Source organism: Plectrocnemia conspersa, unplaced genomic scaffold (assembly GCF_051122295.1).
Source record: "Plectrocnemia conspersa isolate PC_06_02 unplaced genomic scaffold, ASM5112229v1 ptg000002l, whole genome shotgun sequence".
In the NCBI taxonomy this organism is placed as follows: Eukaryota; Metazoa; Arthropoda; class Insecta; order Trichoptera; family Polycentropodidae; genus Plectrocnemia; species Plectrocnemia conspersa.
Window position 1 is genome coordinate 24,865,009 of NW_028277166.1, and position 16,794 is coordinate 24,881,802.

Below are 16,794 nucleotides of genomic sequence, written 5' to 3' on the forward strand. Positions count from 1 at the left end.
CCGCGTACGTATTTGTTCGCCTGCTGAATGGAAAAGGCCTTTTGATGGTTTTAGATGGTATCCGCTTGGAATTTCTATTCATTGCACGAGATAGATAATATCATATTACAGTAGATATCTAAATGATACCTATGCGTGTCTTTTATAAACGAACGCACACGTGCACGACAATATTGTGCATTTTGCACGCACGTATTTAGAGTTAGAAGAAAAATTAGAAAGCGTCGAAACACCCACGTGCCTCTACAGAAAACACAGAACCGGACTGGCTAACATAATAAAGCAATAATCTGAATTACAAATTTTCACCCGCCATCGCCGATTGATTTTCATATAAACGATTAAATTACTATGACAGACAATGAAGCGTAATCGTTAATTTAACAAACGACCAGATCCATGTGAAATTGATATGATAATTAGCCAATCAAATCATTAATATGTTTAATGGTTTTAATCATATGTATTATATACATATAATATATGTGATAATAATATAATTAATTAATTTTATATTGATGGTAGATAGATTTATTGAATGTTTTTATAAATTTTCTAATCAAATTAGTTATATTTTTGGTGGAAAATTTATCCATAAAATTTGCAGTTAAAATATAAATCCATATATTTTTTGTTTTAATATACATGTAAGGTCGGAATGACGTAGTCCGTAAGATATAGGCTGGTAACTCAGAGGTCGCGGGTTCAAAACATAGCAACAGACTTAAATTTTTATTTATAAAAAATCAGCCCCAGCTGCAAAGTTACATATATTGATTATAAATTAATTATTTATATAGTCACTGACTCTTAGATTAAAAAGTTGGTATATGTAGGGATTCAGTATGTCTGATGCTAATGAAGACTTCATTGATTGAATTCACTCTATTATTTATATCATATATGTATCGCTCACACAGTATATTAATTTATCGTCCGCGAATAAATAAATCTTAATATATTTTTATCTGGAATCAACGCTTTCTATTTTCTTGTTCACTCTCAGTCTACCTAATACGCCCATTATTAATAATCAATGCATTTTTATTAACTCATTACAACTGTAATCGAGTAATAAACTTAACTTTTATTGTCAGTTAGCGGCTATTTTATTTTTATTACTGTGCGAGTGAAATTTGAACATCAGATCTTTCAAACACTTTCTTTCATAGTAAATCGACATTAAACATAATTTTTAATGCAAGTCTCCAACGTCTACGTATATAACGCACAATCTTATATAAATCACAATATAAACTATCACACGTGAAGCTGCATATCAGGTCATACAGTGCAGTTTCAAAGCGGATTATATAAAAGTAAGCTGTTTGTACTGTAACAGCTTGTACAAGATCCGCTTCATACTATCCCAGTTGTGAGATATTTAATAATATTACATATGTTTAGCTCACATATTATGACTCTAACGTTAATGTTATGTAACAAGAACACGACTTTGTTCGAATTCTTCCCAATGACCGTTAAGAGTTAATATTTTGAGAGAATTACTAATTGGTAACCAACGATTCATAGCAGTGCTACAAATATTATAAATTTTGTACCGTATTATTTGGCACATGTAAAAAAATATTTAAATGAACAGGTTTATAACGCATTAGTTCAATAGGTTATTGCAAAAAATAATATTTATTGCTTTGCGTAATCTGGTATTGTTTCATTGTATAAAATCTGGTATCGTAATCATCATTATTATTTAATATTAGCATGATACATTAGAAGTAAATTTGGGTTGAAATAAATGCGAGACAAATCTAAAATGATGGTTTTAATGGACTGAATTAAATTTTTAATGGATGTATGTATTGATTTTATAATGAAATTGCGTAGGCTTAATTGTATATACTATTTTTTGCATAGATATATTATACATATATAAATTAGTAATAACGTGTAGAACTAAATTTTACTGTCAAATCCAGCACGAAGAAAACAATCTTTGATTAATGTGTATATTGACTACTATTCATTAGTTTTATCACACTATTAAACACTAGATTGATATTGAATTTTGTGTCACATTGAAATACTTCCATATCTTTAAGTAAATGTATTACATGCACTTTTTTGTTGCTTCTTTTTCTCAAACAGTTAAATTTTTATTTTTAATTAAATTGTTTACTTGTAAATCTAATGAATTTCATCATCATGTTGATAGAAATATTGCAGTAGCACGTGATCAGTCAGTGCGTGGCTGTTCAAATTTTTCAGTGGTTTCATTGGCACGTATTGCAGTAGCATGTAATCGATTTTAATAAATAAAAGCTGAAAATAGTTGTCGTGTGCATATGTCACTTCGCTACTGATCTCCATTTAATGCCTGCATTACACTCTCTGGAAGTTAGCCAAGGTTGGCCAAGGACGAGAATATAGCGGGTTACTTCGGTCGAGTTCGGTTCTGCCCGCTCTAAAATCTCTCGGAAGTTGTTCGAGTTGTACTTCCGAACATTGTCGGCAAAAGAACCGGAGTCAAAGGGACCGAAGTCGGAGCTGCTCTTTCGAGCGCGAGCTGTGGGATACTTACTTGCGTGTTAAGTGACGACAGTGAGAGATATAATGATATGGTTTTTCGCAAACTGAGATAGAGCGAGTAACTCGCTTCAATTTCAGTATGCGCGTATGCGTTCTATGGTCAACACGTATGTCGAGCGCTGCGTCGTAGTCACGTGGGCAAGTTATGCTTATCGGAGACTTCAACAGACTCTTACTGACATCTTTGAATAGTTTAGGGCACCAAAAGGGATTAATTATATTTTTGATAGTATATTATTCTAACAGATGTCGTTATTATATTTTTTTTCATATAAAATTAAATAATTAAAAATAATTAGTGGTACTTGATTTTGTTAAAAAAACGTTTCGAATATCCTAGATCGATTTATATAAATGTCACACCATAACGAATTCTTATTTAATATCGATGGCGACAAATTCTAGAATAGTCACAGATGTGGTGTTCGTATTCTGAAGTATCATTTTTATGCCTTATGGCATTTTGCAAAAGCCGACAAAGATTTTTCGTTAATTGAATATTTGCGTTCGAAAAGCTTTCACTAATATTGTATTGGTGAGTGCCCACGCAAACTTAATAAAATGACAATTGCGATTATTTGGCATTTTTTTCGAACGCGTGCAAATATGCCGGCTGTACGTGACAGAAGCCGCCGTCCGGATGTCATTCATGCCGCGAAGCGCGCGGGCATATGAAATTCGCGACAGTGTGGGCGCTTACTCGAAGTCGCAGATCTCGGCAGACTTCAATTGTAACTTCGGTTCGGACAATTTCCAGAGAGTGAAGTGCAGGCATAAGTGTTCTTGTGATCTTGACAGATAAACACACGTATTTTCTGTTTTATAGTATAGATTAGGTTTTTTTCATATAAAGAGGCGTTACTTTATCTAAAAACGAGCCGTGAAAAGAACAAGTATATATGTTTTATTTATTTCACGAGAAATGTTGTGTTCTTATTTATTTATTTTTTTAAATAAATTTGAAATTTAAATGGAGTACTGATAGTCAGAGAAACATAGGGCGATTTTAATATTTATAATTTGCTTTGAAGAGTTTGCTGCCATTGCGGCCCTAAGGCCGATATTTAATAGAAAGAGCGCGCTTAGCTAAATAAAAAAATATTGTAAAATTGCTATAACGTATAATAAATAAAAGTAATTCATACTATAAATATTATTATATAAATAGCAAAAAACTGTATTTTTATCCTAGTACCTTTTTGGTAGAAGCGTTGAAAAACGATTTATTGCATTTTTGACGTAGCGTCTATTAAATTAAGCTAAAGGATTATGTTGACAATCCGTCAATGCTGCGGGCTATAGAGGGTCGCGATCGCGTCCCTTATTCTTTCATTCGCGGCCAGGGCGTCAGAGCTTTAAAACGCTCCTCTTACACGAGTCATCTAGCTTTTCAACGAGCTTGCTAAGCACTAGGATGTTTTTGGCGATAGATGATGCTCATTTTTTTAGGTGTGCACCATAATCTAATATAATATTTAATTGTGTGAATCTTTGATAATGCGTATATGTATGTATATGTTTGAGTTGATGTATCATATATGTATGTAAATATTTTAAATGGTAAAAAAACGCCAAAATGACTTCATGATGGTTAGTTTTTAATAAAAAATAAAATATCATAAATTGATAAATATATGAGAACGGCTTTAAATATAAATAAAAACCATGAAAGATAAATTATGGTGAATTTATATTGAGGAAAAACAAGTTTTGTATAAATGGCTAGTTACTTAAAACCATAAATGGTTTATATTATAAATAATATAAGATTAGTAAATCTCTGTCAAACAGTCAAGTGCATATGCTATATTTGCATTACATTAAATATAGTTTGATATTAATTTAAGTAAGTGAACGTATTTTACTTGTGCTTACAAAATTATATTACTTGTGCTATTATAATCTACGTGAAGATAGAGTTTTTTAAATAAATAAAACTTACAAGATCAAAATTTGTTCTACTAAAAAATCTCCCAAGAAGAAACACAATCGGTTACAGTCAGTATCTTGATAGGAAGTAAGGAAGTACATTCATTTCTTCACGCTAAATTTATAATAAAGTCACACCTGACTCAACCAGAATGACACTAACTTGCTCGTACTACAATCTTTCAGTGAAAAAACGATTCCGGAAACTTTCCTGCCACACTTCGTGTAATGTAAGATTGTGATGCCGCTTCTCGACCACTAATTGAGTTATGGTTGAGCGAAAAAGTTATTATAATAACGTTATTTCAACGCCGATCGTTATACGTGCACACAAAAAGGGCAAACCTAAAGTATTTCGGCACATCTTAAGAAGGGCACCAGACCATTTTGGTCGTAATCGATCCGTGAAAGTTTCCTTTTTTGGGATCGTATGGAAGTGCGCGTATTAGGAATTGCGAGAAAGCGAAGAACATCGCGAGAAGCAATGCGTAAAGCTTTTTTTAAATTACATATTTATGATCGCAGCGTTAATTATAATGGCGAAAGAAAGTACCGAGCAAAGCGTGAAATATTAGCAATGAAGATGATGATGCTGAGCGATCTGTGCTATGATAAATGTCAAAGACACTGTAGAATGCGGAAGAGTGGAATCGGTTCGAGAGCATTCCTCTTATATCGGAATATCGCTTTTGAAGTTGCTATTACTTAAAGTACCTAACCTGTTTCTCTTAAGCGGCGATCGATTTGTTATGTAAGACATTTAAAGTTTAGTGGATAAATTAATCTTTATATTTTAGAATAATAAAATGTATCTAAAATATGTAATTAAAAATAATGCCAATTATGTAATTTTAATTAAATATAATTTATGTTTATTCTTTCGGTGCCATTACTAACATTTAGATGCTTCAAAAATATATACTACGACTAGTTCTTCCAGTTAATAATATTATACAAAACAACCAAACCTCCTTGAATATTTATTTAAAATTATTTTAAAAAAATAGCTGTAAACATTCACAAGTTATTGAATATTATACATACTTGTGTGACCTTAACAAAATATACATACATATATATTTTGCTGCATTATTTTATAATAAATTAATGAATAAACGAGCTGATTTAATACTCAAAAATCGATGTATAATATTTTACATCGTACATATTAAATTAATATGCAATTGAGATTCCCAAATATGTTTATGAATATTTCTTGTAATTGATATTTTAACTGAAATTAAAATGTATTTACATGTAAATCCATTTAATATAGTTGACGATATTTATATTTCCTAATTATAGGACTAAAAAAATATTATTTGGCACGGACCCTTGTTTTTTGTTAAAGTACGATCCAACGGTTTTAATTGCAGTGCTTCAGAACCGATAATGTACGTTTATTTATTTTTTGTTCAATACATGTAAGATGAGCTGAAATAACTCATTATTAAATAATTTTCAATATTTTATTATTATGCTTAGTTCGATTTTAGTTAATCTTCAGGATATTCATCCGTGAAATTAGACAAATCTAGGTGAACTTAATTTGTGATGATCGATCGGAATTATAATTATATAATGATTAGTAATAATGATCTCTCAGACACGATATAAATTTAAAAGTTTGCCCAAAGACGGAGAATATAGTGGGTTACTTCAGGGTTAATTCGGTCGAGTTCGGTTCTTCCCGCTCTAAAATCTCTCGGTGGTAAAGTGAGGGTAATTCAGTCGACTTGGACAGCTTCGAGCGCTTCCGAACATTGTCGGCAAAAAGACCGAAGTCGGAGCTGCTCTTTCGTGCGCGAGCGGTGAGATACTTCCCTTTTCGCTCTCTCGCGTGTTAAGTGACGAGAGTGAGAGAGATAATAGTATGGTATTCGCAAACTGAGATAGAACGAATAACTCGGTTCAATTTCAGTATGCGCGTAAGCGTCCTATGGTCAACACGCATGTCAAGCGCTGCATCGTAGTCACTTCAACAGACTCTTACTGAGATCTTTGAATATTTTAGGGCACCAAAAGGGATTAATTATATTTTTGATAGTATATTCTTCTAACAGATATCGTTATTATATTTTTTTTCCTATAAAATTAAATAATTAAAAAATAATTAGTGATACTTGATTTTGTTAAAAAAAATCGTTTATGTATTTTCCTAGATCGGTGTAACTTCGGTTCGGACAACTTTTAGATAGTGTAGTGCAGGCATAAGGTCCATATAGGATTCAAACCCAGGTCTTTCAGGTCAATGTCAGCGACTTATATCACTCTATTTTATTGCATTTTTCACATCAACGAGAAAATTCTGATTCTTTGTAAATCCGAGGAATAAAATAGATTTGTATTTTATAAATTTTCGCAAACTTAGTTTTTAATTAATTTTATGACCCTTTTAGCAAATCTTTCGCAAATTATTTCGACGCAACAATTACGGTTGATCCCGACATATTTAAATAAAAAATAAATATTATATATCAGTGTATAAATTATTTTAAAAAAAATAGATTATAGAGTCAATGTCTGAAAATGGTATTTATTATGGTATAAAGGTGATTCCCGTTTTTAATAATTTCACTATAAACAAAATAAAAAATATCAATTTAATATTATAGGTGTAGTTTCTCATGAGGTCGCACAGGTCGTGAGATAGATTTGAACCATCCACACATCTTTGAAAGTGATCCCCGAGGGCCATTTGTTGGAAAGTAGAGTAGTATCCATTGACCGGCCGAATACATATAGTAATACGAGAACCGGTGCACCTCGACATATCTTCACAATCAACAACCAGCTCTCCTTGGCTGCCTTGCAAATCTCGAAGCACCTGCATACCGACGATGCAGGTGCATTGAACTAAGAGACAAGCGAAAGTAGGATGACTTCTTGTGAGTTATCAAATTCGCAAAATATATCCGTCAAATTTCACTATATTTCGATATTGTTTTGATCCAATTGTCTTCTAATTTATAATAAACGTGAAGTGTTGTAAGACAATGGCACGAAAGTGAGCGCAGATTCCGCTCACTCTTCTGGGGTCAAGTTTGAAGAGATGCGGATGAAAAATCGTCTCATTATTTCAATGTAAGAACGTGAGAAAAGTAATCTGCTAAATTCCCACTCTCGCTCTTTGCTCTGTGGATACAAAGAAGCCGAAACAATCGAATGCCAATGTCGCCGTTGGCCGAGAACAGCATTCTTGCAGTGATGATGATGATGATAATGACGACAGTGATGACGGAGTGGTTCAAAACATGAAACGCCCTCGGATATATAGTTAAAATATGTTGCTTACTAAGTTATTGTTATGGGCCCAAAAGACTAAAATAAAATTAAACTTTAAGCTTTTTAAATTGAATACTTGACATTAGATCTTAGATGTTATACGATATAAATCGTTAGTAAGAATAATTTGTTAGACTTAAATGATCATATTTTATCAAAATATTTTTTAAAGTATGGATGAGTTATAGGCATCTAAAATTATTGTATATAAAATCCTTAATATCTATTTAAGGAACACTTTACTTATAACCTTTTCGTGATGTACTAACACTTGAAATACCATTCAAAGAATTATTAAGGTCATGGTTGTTTAGGTAATAAACAAAGTCGAATAATAACAAAGCCATTATTTATGTTTTGATTTTTTTATCGAAGAAATAATATATCTTTTAATTAAATAATGCTTTAAAATTGAATATTATATAGCATTAAAAATAATATTTTTAATATGAGTGAAACGGTTAAATTAAATTAATTAATACAATATTTTTAAATTTAGTCCAATATCTTGATAAAACATAACCTTGAAACAATAACATTTTTTTCTACAATTTATTCTCACCAACTTCAATCTTTGTTTTTATCATTGTTATTAAACCGATGAATCGATTGATCAGTGTGTATTATTTTCCAATGGTGCAATTGTATTATATTATAATTTTCCGCATTTGTTGCAATTCACTTTCCCTGCATTGTAAATGATGCAATTTTATTTTTCACTAAAATGAAGAAAAACTATGAGAAAATACTATGACAATAATTAGCAATGACGTCATGTGTCTCCCTCCATCCAAGTGTCATTGAGTCAAGTTTAGTCTTTGCCCTTAGAAGTACCAACAATGGACGTAGCGCATTGTAAATAGAAACCTATGTAGCTTCTGAATATGGCAAGTGAGATCATTAACGCTTGTGGAATGGAAAAAAAAACATTGACTCATTTAGACGACACAAAGGATGTAAGACGTTGATATACAATGATGTAACTAATTACTTAAAACATAGTTCAAAGCATTATATCATATAATATAATATATTATAAAATATTGCTTAATAACGAATTCACATATATGAAATATACATGTATATAATAAATTTACGTTCTTTTATAATTATTATTACTTGGCAAAAACGCCTAATGACCACTCCTTGAAACAGAGTCACGTATTTGTAAACATATGACATAACGTCTCTACAAAAAAAGAAAAATGGCCTTAGAGGCAATTTTCCGAATTGTGTTTATCTAAAGCGAATTTTCGTTCATTAACGTGACCTTTGAAAAATATAAAACGTTAAAAAGCAATTATTGTAGCTATTAAACTAATGGCTCTATTTAACTGTGTCCATTTGATATTTTTCTACAAATTTTTGGTATTGTGTGGCAATGATTATAGAAACTAAAGGTTCTCAATAGTAATGTTAAAAATAATGTATAAAAAATATTTTTGCCATAAAGATAAGATTTGTATGTAAAATTTCATGGTAATTTAAAAACTTATTTTTTAGATTAATATTTTATAAAATAATTTGGGCTTTGAATGTGTCATCTGTGTCGATTTAATGTAAGCTCCATTGGATACGAGTTTAGAGCTGAACTCGCGTGTATTAAAGTCAGAAGCAAAGTAGGAATTAAAAGGCAACTTGACGATCAGGAAAATATAAAGAAATAAAAGCTCAGATTCATAAACTAATCCTGAGTAATTTAGGGTATAACTAGAATCTCTGTTTTGATCTGATAATATTTTATTAGAATATTCTAGCTGTTCTTGTGTTATATTTTTAAGGACAAAAAACAATTACAACAGTAGACTGATTAATAAGAAAAATAACGATTATTATTTCTAATTTTAAATTGAATTTATAGTCAAAATCTGACGATTGAAGTAGAAACTTATATTTTTCTCTAGGCTTCGAATGTGTCATATGTGTCTATTTAGTGTAAGCTCCACTGGATATGAGTTTAGAGCTGAACTCTCGTGTATTCAATATGGAAGTTAAGTTGAAGGGAACTTGATGATCGGGAAAATATAAAGAAATAAAAAAAATTGCCTTCATCATCATAATCAAACTCATAAACCAATCCTGAGTAATTTGTGGTGTAGGTAGAATCTCTGTTTTAATTTGATAATATTTTATTAGAAAATTCTAGCTGTGCTTGGTTATGTTTTTAATGTCATACAATAGTAGACCGATTAATAAGAAAAATAACAATGATTATTCCTTATTTTAAATTTAATTTACATTCAAAAACGCAATCTAAAAAAAAATTGCTATGTATTGCGAGGTACCGGCGATTAATATATTTTTTATTTTATTTTTAAAGTGAATTTACATAAATAAATAGTTTTCAAGTCATCCCAAAACAAAAAAAAATAATTCTTGACGCTTTATTGTAACCGCTTAACTGGACCAGATCTGGCGATCGAAGTGGAAATTTATATTTTTCTCTGGGCTTTGAATGTATCATCTGTGTCGATTTAGTGTAAGCTCCACTAGGAACGGTTAAAAATGTGTAGGGTCACTGGTACTTTTTTCGGTATTTGATATCCAGATTCTTTTGTTATTTATGTCGTTTACAATAGATTCCATTAAATCGTTAAATTCGTGCAATCTGAAATACGTTGTAAAATAATTTTCAAATACTTCTTAAGCCGATAAATATTTATTATTTTAATTTTGTAGAAGTTAAATGCAATGCTATAATTATGGATGATCACTATGGATGATATTTATTATACGTAATAATTAAAAATGCAATTTTAATTATATTTAATTATTTTGATAAAGCACAAAAAATAATAGAATAAGATATTAATTATTTTTCTATATATTATACGCAGATTAAGATGAAAAAATATGTGTAGGGATTACTGCTTTGTTTTTACTGTCTGCTCACGATGTTTCGCAAAAAATGTATTTTGCATCATCCGGTGATTTTCTTTAAGAGTAGTACTTTTTTATTTCGTCGCGCGATATTTGTTTATTTAAATATAATAAAAAAGTAGAGGTACAAAAACATCTTATAATAGAAATTTAAATAAAATAAAACAATAATTTTGTTTTGACACTTAAGCGGGATTTAACGTATTTTGATGACGTGTAACTGCAAATATCAACAATAAATAGATCTTGTTAATATCTCAGATAAGTTCATTAATCAGTCTGATTCTTCATCCTTTTTAAAATGGCAGCTAATCAAAAAAAAAAATAGATCTCAATAACAAAAATTTTTTTTTTACAAACTTTTATATACAGATGCAGCCGTTGACGAGCGGAATTTTTATTTCTGGAATTATATAAAATATATTTATAAAATAATTTTATATTTTTATTTGGGACACCATACTTGAATGGCATGATTAAAATACAAAGTGCAAAAAAAATCTAATAAAAAATATTCTAGACAGGTACTTTGCTTTTTTTAGTATTACAAATCTCTCCTTATGATGTATTACTATTTTTTTCTAAACTAAACATATTTCAATATTTTCTCATATGTATTTATATATTATAACACCATAATAATATTAAAATAAGAGAACTATACTTGAATAATTCAAGTCAATCTTATATGTATAGCATATGTAGGTATAGTTTCTTATCATGTCATCAATCTCTTTGTTTTCAGTCACCCAAGCAAACAATATTCTATTGACCAATCCCATCCAGACATGTCGACATCTTCGATTGTCAATCAATCACTATATGAATGTTAGACATAACTCATACGACAAATACAGTAGTTGCATCACGCAATCCATGTGTGTTCTCGAGTGTTGTTTTTTTACCTGTTGTTTTGAAACAAGTGACCGTAACCTTATTATGCCAAGCCGAATTTGAGGTACTCAGCCATTAAGGCTGAGCCAAAATGGCGCTCGAGGCGTTACTAAGCCCACATAGCCTTAGTTGAGTACGAATTATAATAATGCATGCATTAAACTTGCGGCATAATGGATGTTTTGGCAGTAAATAAGACAGATTTGTCGGGTTGTAATCTTTGGCTATTACGGTATGTATTACAAATGCAAGCTCCACAAAAAGAAAGCTCGTTTATGTTATCTTTTATATTTTTTATATAAATGAATCATAAACATTTTTTATAATGTCACTAGATAATAATACAAATTCAATATAGAACAGCAAAATTAGTTCGGTTTGATTTTATGAACACTGTTTTAAATAGTCAATTAAGCTTGTGTTTTACTTTAAACCAAAAAAGTGGCAGGCATAAATTAACTATAATAATGCTAAATCCTTAAAAATTATATGTTTTGCCAATTAAGTTGTTTTATATTAACACCTAATATTATTGCTATTTATTTCATTTTTTTAAAACCAAAATAATTACTTCATTGTAAAAACAGCTTATTGCCGGAAGTCAATAAAAAAAAACTGGATCACTTCCTCTGACTCTTCCTATTGGTTCATTTTAAATACACATTAAATATTTACTTCATCACAACAAATATTTAGCAATCGATTGTCGCTATCGTTTCGAAAGCATCAAACGCGTACTTTTTCTCTAAACGATTATAATTTTTAGAAAATAATAGCTTTTTAGTAATCGTCTGCTTTTTCTCTCTCTCTCTCTCTCTCATTGTCTCTGTGAAAAATGGCAATTTTCCCCAATTATGAAACGTCCGTTGATAATCACTTTCGCCGACAAACCACCAGTTTACTATTTAACCGCTGCTTGATGTCGCCGCGGAACTAACGCAAACAATGGTTTCCTCCGGAATTATGCAAGTTTGGTAGACACCACAAATTGGCAACAGTTTATATGCAAAGTGTCACCGTAAAAGGATAATCGTGTCACTGGCGCTGAGCCAACTGCGATTCCAAACTGCGGTTGGTAAAATAATAACCTGATTAATTTATTATCAAATAAATAAATCAATACCCCATTTTTGTCAGTCTAACTAAATTATAACTAATGATTATTTATTTTATTATTTACGCAATTCCTTCAATAATATTTTCTCATACTTAATTTTTGTATAATTATAGTGCAGACCGCTTTCTGTTATCGTGAAGGATCCACTTTTATTCGTACATTACAATACAATAAAAAAATTATCATCGTGACGGCGTTTTGTTTTCATTCGGTTCGTACGGTACCCATTTAATGAGCTTTTCTGCTTTTCTTAACTGTTTTAAGTGGTCTAGAACTTGCGGATTACTACCGCTTAGCTGTGATTCTGAATCAATTATCGTTGGTCGTTATCAATTAAAGAAGGATGACATTTTCAATAAAAAATATTTTTCTTATTATTTTCCCAGCAACCCGATACTTATATGTAAAATTTTTATGTTAGATCGGATTTATTATATCTCAAGGCAATCATCGCGGCGGTAGTATAGATTTATTATTTAGAGACGTAATTAATTTCAATGTTATTTTTTTAAGTTGAAATTGCCATTTAATGATAATTGTATTCCATCGATTATTGAAGCGCCGAATTTAAATATGAGCGGTTAGATATTCAAAAATGCCAATTTTTACTTACTTATTGCAATTGGACGTAAGTCTATGAAAGCGATAATTTTGACGCAACCCTTACCGCTTTATATGACGAAATTTGCGGTGTGTTCGACCAATGCTTCTATAGGAAACGAGACCGCACGGGCGATAGGATATTTTCTAGATCCACTTGTTCGACGTAAGTTTCTTACAGCTTAGATGGAGGTGTTTTAACCCTAAGGACGCGTCAATCAAAAATTTTTTTGAAAAATGCAAATTTTACTTTGATGCTGTGTTTAAATGTTGTGATTCTATAAAAATAAATATATTTAAAATGATATTTTATGTTAAGTCACCAAAAAAAATTGTTTTTAAAAAGCAGTTTTTTACTGATTTTTGCTTAAATAGATCAATTGGGTGACTTTAGTCGATTTACGCGTTCAAATGGTTAAACGGAAATACATTCGTCGATGACTTGGAGTGACGTTCGGAGGATATTTTGTATGTAATAAGGTGTCGAGGTTGCTCGGCTTTGTTATGCGGAGCGCGTTTCACTTCAATAATTTATTACCGATTCGCGTTCTGTATCATAGGCTAATTCGTAGCGTCCTCGAATATTACTCCATTGTAAAGAATTCAGAAATAAATTCTGAGATATCTCTACAAGAGGGTCGTATTCGTATTTGTATCATATTGCCTTTTTGTTAGGATCGTTGGAATACATTTCATTGCATTATTTGGTGTAGCGTTTACTCAATGAAGCAATTTTAACAGTGTTACCAACCGTTAATGCTTGGAGACTTTTAGCTGCAAGCTTTAGAGCCGCGATCGCGTTCCTTATTCTTACACGTTGCGGCCAAAACGTCAACGCTCCTCTTGCACGAGCCATCCAGCTTCTCAACGAGCTTGCCAAATAGTTATGAGGAGCTGGAAAAAAATGTGGAATGGTTCTCATCTATTTTAGATGTGCATCATAACTGTTTTTTTATTTATTTTAAAAATATTTATCGTTTGTATTGTTACCATCATGACGCATTGGAAAAACCTGTCAAGTCATGCTAGTCAGATTTGTAATAAAATATTAATAATTAATATACTTAAAATAAAATTTAAGGTTTAATTAAATTTATTGACTTTATTTTGTTTTTTGTTCAAATATATTAAAGTTTTATATTGTCTGGTATTATAAAATAAAACAATATTATTCTCTCGGCTCATAATCGATTGATCGAATTTTATTAATATATAAGTACTTTTTAAATTAAATTATGTTTTCCATATGTGATAAAAATAGAAAAGTAATTGTTAATTTTTTCATCTTTTATAAATTATCCGTTGATTTTTCAACGAGTACAATACTATATTTAATAGTTATATAAGCAATGTTTATACAGCTGCTTCTTTGCGCTGAACAATGCTAAAAATCCATAAACCATTTAAGATCTTACAGCTTTAATCATAAATTATCTTTTAAAAGATATTATATTATTCAATTCAAAACCAAGTGTTTTTAGCCATATTGTACATCTTGAATGTATAATGTCATTAATCATAACACTTTGCTATGTTTTTTTTGTCTTTTTCTACTAATTTCATGATTTCAGACCAATATTAATCAGTCCAATTTGTCTAGAAATATGTCCAAATAACTATGGTATTTTCTTATGCATTTTTAAGCTTTAATTTACTATTGATATATGCATTAATAATATAACAATACATCTAATATGATTCTTTCATAAATTTTGATAATCTTCATGCTTAATCCACACTTCTGGCAGTAGTAGACTTTTTTTCAACGTTTCAAATGTGTCAAAAAATATACTTCTATATCTCGATATTTATATTCATATCTTTGTTATTCTGATTCATCTTTTTATTTCCACATCACAAAATTGAATAGATTTAGGTTAAATTATTACAAAACATGTATCGTCACACTGTCATTGGCATAAATACACTTATTTTCCAGTTTTTGTATCGAGAAAAATCACAATTTTTCTTGGACGTTTTATTTGGAAATTCGCAAGTTTTTGGTACGTGTTTCGCGAGCGAATAATGAACATTTTTGCAAACATTTTTATGACAGGCGCAGAGAACAAGAAAAATACGATTTTCCTCCTTTGTACCAACGAGTCGTGATTTGTTTCGAAATGTTCAGTACCGTTAATACAAAGCGTGCTAAACGAGAGGAAATTGGTTTCGATGCGAACGACAAACAGTTAAAAATAATGCATTTAACAGTAAGCCATAAAAGTGCTCGATCACTTATAGAAAAATATTGTTTTTTAATACTCAAACGGTTTTAGAGCTTTCACAAGAAATCGTGAGAGAGTAATTTTAATAAAATTCCAACTACGTTAAAATTATTGTCTCTTTATGAAAATATAGATTCATATTTACGATGATTAAAAATGCTTTCTTTTTTACATTCTACATCACGTTATTGTGATTAAATATTATGAAACTGTAACAGTCCGTTGATTATCCATTAATTAAAAGATTTGCATGACGATTATATCAATTTCCATCCGTAAAGATGTATAATCTTATCGCTTTAGTACAATTTGTATTATTTTTAATCACGTAAAAGTACTTTTTATCTTATTATACATTCTTATGAAAGAATTTATTTATTTAAATTTAATTGAGCTTACATAAAAAAATATTATGCTCATAATGTGTATAAAAAATATCTCTATATTAAAAATTGTTTTATAAGTAATAAATATACATAAAATACACCCAATAAATACATTAATTTATATTACATCAAGCCAGAAATACATAACTGTATAACATAAATTAATTACCTCAATCTCAGATTAAAATATTATATTATAGATCATTAATATAAAAAGTAATAAATATTTTAATATTGCTTTTAAAATATTTAATGCTCTAATAACAGTCAATTTTATGGTATTCTTTGAATGCTATAAAATCTATAATTATATCTACTCTACACCAACTCAAATATATCAGCATATAGTACATATAAACAATAGCTTATAGTTATTTATATATAAACAATGATTTGAGTCATCAATTTAATTTGACGGTCAGTAGTTTTAATAATCAGTAATAAATAAAGAATCGTATTTTTATTAAATGATGATATATTTAATGTAAGTATATTTAAATCGAATTTCAATAAAAAAAATAGTTCTGGTATTGTCTCTATGAAAAGTTAATAGAAGCGATTTGTTAAAATGTTAATAATAATACATTATATTTATACTATTAAAGTTACTGGCCGCTTAACTGGTGTCAATGATTGATCTCAATAAAGTATCATCTCTTTTAATACACAATGTTATTTTAATCCATATGCAAATTAATATTAAATTTTTAATTTTTATTATTAGTGAAAATAAACTCTTAGTAAAATAGTGTAGTACAGATTAATAAAAACAATATTCTATAAATTATTCTTGAACCCTCAAGAATACTTCTAAAAAAATGGGACATAAGTCTTAGCTCTTAAAAGTCAATAAAATCAAAATTTTCTTTAATAAAATATATTTTAAATTTTATATTCTACTCACTTAAAAGCTTCTCATGGTAAAATG

General features: G+C 29.8%; 1 protein-coding gene across 1 annotated transcript in view; it reads left to right on the forward strand.

Moving 5' to 3' along the window:
- Positions 1-16,794, forward strand: part of LOC148238146 (estradiol 17-beta-dehydrogenase 2) — a 47,884-nt gene that overhangs the window by 25,675 nt on the left and 5,415 nt on the right. The window lies entirely within an intron of this gene.